Below are 6,828 nucleotides of genomic sequence, written 5' to 3' on the forward strand. Positions count from 1 at the left end.
AATCTTTTTGTATTAGCTTTTGTATTAATCCAATAAGTTGTTTAGATAGAATATTATTTGAAATAATTACTGTAATACTTTTTGTGATGTGATGTATGTGAGATAAAAAGATAATTGAAAATATAAATATATGAGTTAAAAAATGTGTTTATGATGTAAACGAAATATTATTTGAGATATTTTTGTTATCCAAACACTGTTTTCCAATCTTAGAGGAAGCCATTTGAACTTTGAAGGGTGCACTTTTGCGAAGGTCAATACACAAAACCGATGTCAGGAACTTAAGTGTAATTGTTTATATCTGAGCTACGATTGGGAATTAAGTTGGGAAATGAGCTGAAGATTGCAGAGAGGAAGAGAATCAGAGAGAATGGGGAAGAAACAGAATTTAGGAAGAGAAATTGAAATACATCTTATTACCAAAAAACAAAGTCTGTATCTCTCATGCGTGGGCCCCCTACTTATAACAAACTTAACAACCTGCAATTGCTAAGTAACTACTTTAACTAACTACTAACCCAAACGACATCGTTTTGGCCTTTCATTGAAATATACCCAATTAATCTCAATTCAACAATTTCATATCCTGACAATTTCCGCCTCTTAAGATCAGACTTGTCCTCAAGTCTGGAACGTGGGAAACTGGTGCTCAATGAAGGACTTGTCCTCCCATGATGCTTCCTCATAATCCAGTTGATCCCATTTGATCAACAACTGTATAACAGGTTGGTCTCCCCGCATAATGGCCCTCCTCTTCAGGATGACTTCTGGTTGTAGAGGGCATTGATCCTGAGTGTCAAACTCTGGAAGTTTGGTGGAGCTGTTCTGCAATGGCCCCAACTTCTTTTTGAGTAATGACACATGAAACACAGGGTACAGTTTAGTGCCTGCAGGTAGTTTAAGTTTATAGGCCACAGACCCAATCTTCTCTTCCACTTGAAAGGGACCAAAAAATTTAGCAGATAACTTGAGACATTTCCTGACCGCAATAGTTTGTTGTCTGTATGGCTGCAACTTCAGAAACACCCAGTCTCCCACAGCAAATTCCCTTTCAGTTCTGTGTTGATCAGCAAAATACTTCATTCTCTGTTGAGCTTTGACTAAGTTATCCTTAATGCAGTTGGCAATTCTGGTCCTTTCCTGGATCATGTCAGCAGCTGCTGGCACTACTGACTCTAAGTAAGGACCCAGGGACAGGGGTACTGGTTTGTATCCAAACAGGGCCTCAAAGGGAGTCATTTCAAGACTGGAATGGTAAGTAGAGTTGTACCACCACTCAGCCATTGCCACCCACTTACTCCACTGGAAAGGCATTTCCCCAGTCATGCATCTGAGATAATTTTCCACGCACTGGTTGAGTCGCTCGCTTTGTCCATCAGACTGGGGATGGTAGGATGAAGTATAATGCAGTTCAGTTCCCATTACCTTGAACAGCTCTCTCCAGAACCCACTAGTGAAAATCCTATCCCTGTCAGTAATAATGGATTCTGGCAGACCATGCATCCTGTAGATGTTGTCTAGGAAGGCTTGAGCTACTGTCTTGGCTGTGAAAGGATGAGTGAGCAGAATGAAGTGGCCAAACTTGGTGAATCTGTCAATGACTACCAATATGGTATCAAAACCCTGAGATTTTGGCAGTTTTTCAATAAAATCCATGGATATGTGAGACCAAGCTTGTTTAGGAATGGTAATTGGTTGCAGTAGTCCAGGGTAAGGAACATGCTCAGACTTATTTCTCTGGCAGACTTCACAGTTCCTTATGAATGACACTATTTCTTCCTTCATTCCTGGCCAGTAAAACAGGCTCTTTACCTTCTGCCAACAATTCCTTTGACCAGAGTGGCCCTCTAATGCTGAGGCATGTAGGACCCTAATGACCTTGTTCCTGGTCTCATTGGCACTACCAACAAAAATCTTACCTTGATGTCTAAGTACTCCATCAACCCAAGTGTAGTCAGAATGTGAGGTGGAATCCAACAGTAACTGAGCTATGATATCTTGGCACTGAGTGTCACCCTCATAGCTCCTCTGCAGTTCCTCAATCCACCCAGGACTAACAGTAGTGATGGCTAGACAGGAACTAAGTGGAAGGTGGTGAACATCATCAGGTCGCCTGGATAGTGCATCTGCTACTTGATTCTCAGCACCCTTCTTGTATTGTATCTCATAGTCCAATCCCATTAGCTTGGTCATCCATTTGTGTTGAAGGACAGTGTTCAGCTTCTGATCCAGCAGGTACTTCAATGACTGATGATCCGTGCGGATGATGAAATGATTTCCAACCAAGTAGTGCATCCATTTGGTAACTGCCATCACCAGAGCAAGCAATTCTTTCTCATAAACTGATAGGCCCAGGTTCCTTGTGGATAGTGCCTTGCTCAGGAAGGCTATGGGATGTCTTTCCTGCATCAGAACTGCTCCAATGCCCCCTCCACTGGCATCTGTCTCTATCACAAAAGCCTGCTTAAAATCTGGTAATTTAAGAACAGGAGCTGAACACATGAGTTGCTTCAAGAGATCAAATGCAGCCTGTGCCTGTGTGTTCCACTTAAAATTGTCCTTTCTAAGAAACTCAGTCAGTGGCTTGCATACAAGTCCATATTGTTTAATGAACCTCCTATAATAGCCAGTAAGTCCCAAAAAGCCTCTCAGTTCCTTGACAGATCTTGGTATTGGCCATTGTGAAATGCTATGGACCTTGGAGTCATCCATACTAACCCCCTGATCAGTGATAGTGTGCCCCAGGTAGTCCACTTGTTTCTGAGCAAACGCACACTTGGATTTCTTCACATAGAGTTGATGCTCTCTCAGCAGGTCCAGTACAATCCTTAGATGTTGAACATGATCTTCCAGTGTGTGGCTATATATCAAAATATCATCAAAGAAGACTAAAATAAATTTCCTCAGGTAAGGTTGAAATACCTGATTCATGAGTGACTGAAAGGTTGCAGGGGCATTTGTGAGCCCAAAAGGCATTACCAAGAATTCAAAATAGCCACAGTGAGTTTGGAAGGCTGTTTTAAAGGTGTCCTGTGGTTTCACTCTGATTTGGTGATAGCCTGCAGTCAAATCTAACTTGGTTTTGAACACAGCTCCTGATAACTCATCCAACAGTTCATCTACATTGGGTATTGAAAATCTGTCTTTAATAGTGATCTCATTCAGCTTCCTGTAGTCCACACAAAACCTCCAGGTGCCTTCCTTCTTCTTGACTAGTAGTACAGGGGAGGCAAAGGGGCTGTTACTGTGTTTCACAATACCTTTCTGCAGCATTTCAGTAACCTGTCTCTCTATCTCCTCCTTGTGACAGTGAGGATATCTGTAAGGTTTAAGTTTGAATGGCTGAGCCTCCTGTTTGAGAGGAATCTCATGGTCCACGCTCCTACTTGGGGGTAATGAGCTAGGAGTCTGGAAGACATCCTTATAGTCCTGTAGCAGGGCCTCTACCTCTTGAGGTGTGGATTCTGACTTCCCTTGTCTGTCTTTTTCCTGTTGGCCACACATAGCCATACACATCTGTTTCTTGTATTCTATAAATGTTCTTAAGTCCTTGCCCCTGATCAAATCCATGTCACAGTTATCGGCTTGGTCATGTAGATGGATTTCATCTCCTTCATGGTGCAGGGATATCCTGAGTTGTTGGAAGTCGAATGTGATGGGACTGAAGTGTGTCATCCAGTCCATTCCAAGGATGATGTCCCAACCCCCCAGTTCCATTACCTTGAGGTTATACCTGAAGTTGTGTTGATTAATCCTCCACTGCACCCCATTGCATATTGCATTGCTGGTGACACATGATCCATTCCCCATTATGACAGAGAATGGTTGATCCACCCACTGATAGCCTATGTCCATCCCAATTACAAGCTCACTGCTAATGTAGCTGTCTGAGCTCCCAGTGTCCACCAATATCAGTACTTCCTCCCCATCCAAGATTCCAGAGAGTGTAATAGTTTTTCTCTTAAGAGCCTCAGATAAAGCATGCAGTGACACTTCCATGGCCTGTCCAGGATTCCCAGTCTGTTCATCTTGTTCTCCAAGGGCATCCTCAAATGCAGAATCCTCCTCCTCTTCCAGTGTCATACAATTTGAGTGACCCACTCTACACTGATGTCCCATTCCATACTTCTCTCCGCACCTGAAACACAATCCATTACTCCTCCTATACTGCAACTCCTGAGCAGACAACTTTGCTGGTTCCTTAGTATCCCCTGGTGAACTCCTAAACTTAGTGTGCTTAAAATTGCTAGTGGCAGGGACCTTGTAAGAATTTGTTCCAACAGAAGTGTTAGCACTTCTGGTTATGCCAAATTTGTTTTCTCCCATTGGCCTGGTGTTTTCCTTGGAGCTTTTATTCTGGATTCTTATGACTTGCTCTTGCCATTGAGATAGCTCGAAGGCTTCAAATAGTGTGGCAGGTTTCAGCATCCTGACCACAGGCTTAATTTCTTTCTTAAGTCCACTTATGAAACTGGAAATAAAGTAGTTTTCATCCAGGTTTCTATTTTTGATCATCATCAAAGGCTTCAGCTCCTCAAATCTCTCCTGATAGTCCTCGATACTGCCTACTTGTTGCAGTTTATTGAATTCTTCCACTATATCCTTACACGATCTATCATTAAACCTCCTACATAACAGATCTTCAAATTCCTCCCATCCTAATCTAGGCTTTTCAATTTTTACACCTTGGAACCATTTGTCAGCCTTGCCATCCAGATACATTTCAATGATTTCAATTTTATGCTCGTGTGAAACTTGATAATTCAAAAAGTATTTATTACATTTCCTCAGCCAATCCCTAGGATGTTCTCCAGAAAATAGCTGTAAATCAATTTTAGGAGGATTTGGAATCTGAAACTTACTCCAGTCCCTCTTGAAGAGTTTCTGAGCTTCGCCTTCAGGTTGTATCCTGCAGTGAGCTGGTGGAGTTGGTAACAGTGGCGTCTGATCTACTGGCAATCTTCCATCCCCTTCAGTAGTCTTCTCCTTCATAGGAGTCCTTAGCAAAAGATTGTTCAGCTTTTGCTCCAAAATTTTGAGAAAATTTTGCTCCATACCTGATAATAGGCCTTCCATCCGTTTGCTACTCTCCTCCAGTTCCTGTTTCAATTCCTTTTTAATTTGCTGCTGCTCCGACTGTGATGTATGGAGAGATTCTACCAATTCCTGCAGCTTGATTTCTTATTTCTTAACTTGCTCCTCCATGACCGGAATCTAGTGCCTTCTGCCATTGCTAATGGTAATTTCCAAGGATCTCTTGCTCTGATACCAATTTGTCAGGAACTTAAGTGTAATTGTTTATATCTGAGCTACGATTGGGAATTAAGTTGGGAAATGAGCTGAAGATTGCAGAGAGGAAGAGAATCAGAGAGAATGGGGAAGAAACAGAATTTAGGAAGAGAAATTGAAATACATCTGATTACCCAAAAACAAAGTCTGTATCTCTCATGCGTGGGCCCCCTACTTATAACAAACTTAACAACCTGCAATTGCTAAGTAACTACTTTAACTAACTACTAACCCAAACGACATCGTTTTGACCTTTCATTGAAATATACCCAATTAATCTCAATTCAACAATTTCATATCCTGACAACCGATCTCTGACACATTCGAATCATGTGATGTGGCAGCACCTTACCGTACCTCATTCTGACTTCTAAATGTGATCTCCACATGAACCAAATTCTTCCCAAGTTATTCGCCACCCTATCTCCTCTCAGGCCCAGCCGGCAAAGCTCCGGTTACCCTACCCAGCCCTTCCACAACCACCAAAAATTCAGTCCTCCTTAGGTGGCGTTTGATTTGCATCGTGGAATCAAATTCGGATTTGAAATTATTCATTATGGGTTTGAAATAAATCAGTCATTCCAATACATTTGTTTGGTTCAGTATTAGAAATGTGTATCATTACTATAATTGATGTTTGATTCGTTGGTTCTTTCGAAATGGGATATAAGAAATTTTCACTAATTAAATGTATTAGTAAATTTAGTACAACTAATTAATTATTTTATTAGTAAATATGTATAATTATTAGTATAATAGATAATATCAATTATATTATATATACTAATATACATTATATAATACATAAAACCAATAATATCATTATTATAAGTTTGCAACTTATAAAATTAAATATTACATATATAATTATACTAATATTATAATATAAATATAAATATAAATATAAATAATTATAATTATATAATATATATTATATAATTATAATATATATTATATATTAAATATAATTATAAATATATTATAATTATAATTATAATATATTATTACATACACATGTACCATAATTATAATAATAATAATTATATAATATATAATAATTATTAGTATAATATTAAGATATTTATAATATAGTTTATATAATTATAATTATATTTAATTAATGTATATAGTAATTATAAATATAAATATATTATATAATATTATTAATATTATAATAAAATATATAATTATAATTATAATATGTATATTATATATAATTACATACTAATTTTTTTAATGGGTGGCGGGGAGGTCCCTATTTCTAAACAGGGGAAAAAAAATTCGCCACCCCCCACTCCGCCGCATTAGCCCCCCACGTGATGGGTGTCCTAATTGCCATTCCTAGTTTTCGATAAATTAGGTCGGAATCAGACTTTGTTCAAAACCCTCCAAATTGCTAGAGAATTGGAGAATTTCAAATTTTTAAGTATGATTCCAAAATCCTAATTTTGATACTAGTAATCTAAACAACAATTATGAAATTTATTTCAATTCTCCATTTCGAAAACCTCTTAACAAATGCCACCTTAATCTTCTCTT

This window comes from Coffea arabica, chromosome 2c (assembly GCF_036785885.1).
Source record: "Coffea arabica cultivar ET-39 chromosome 2c, Coffea Arabica ET-39 HiFi, whole genome shotgun sequence".
In the NCBI taxonomy this organism is placed as follows: Eukaryota; Viridiplantae; Streptophyta; class Magnoliopsida; order Gentianales; family Rubiaceae; genus Coffea; species Coffea arabica.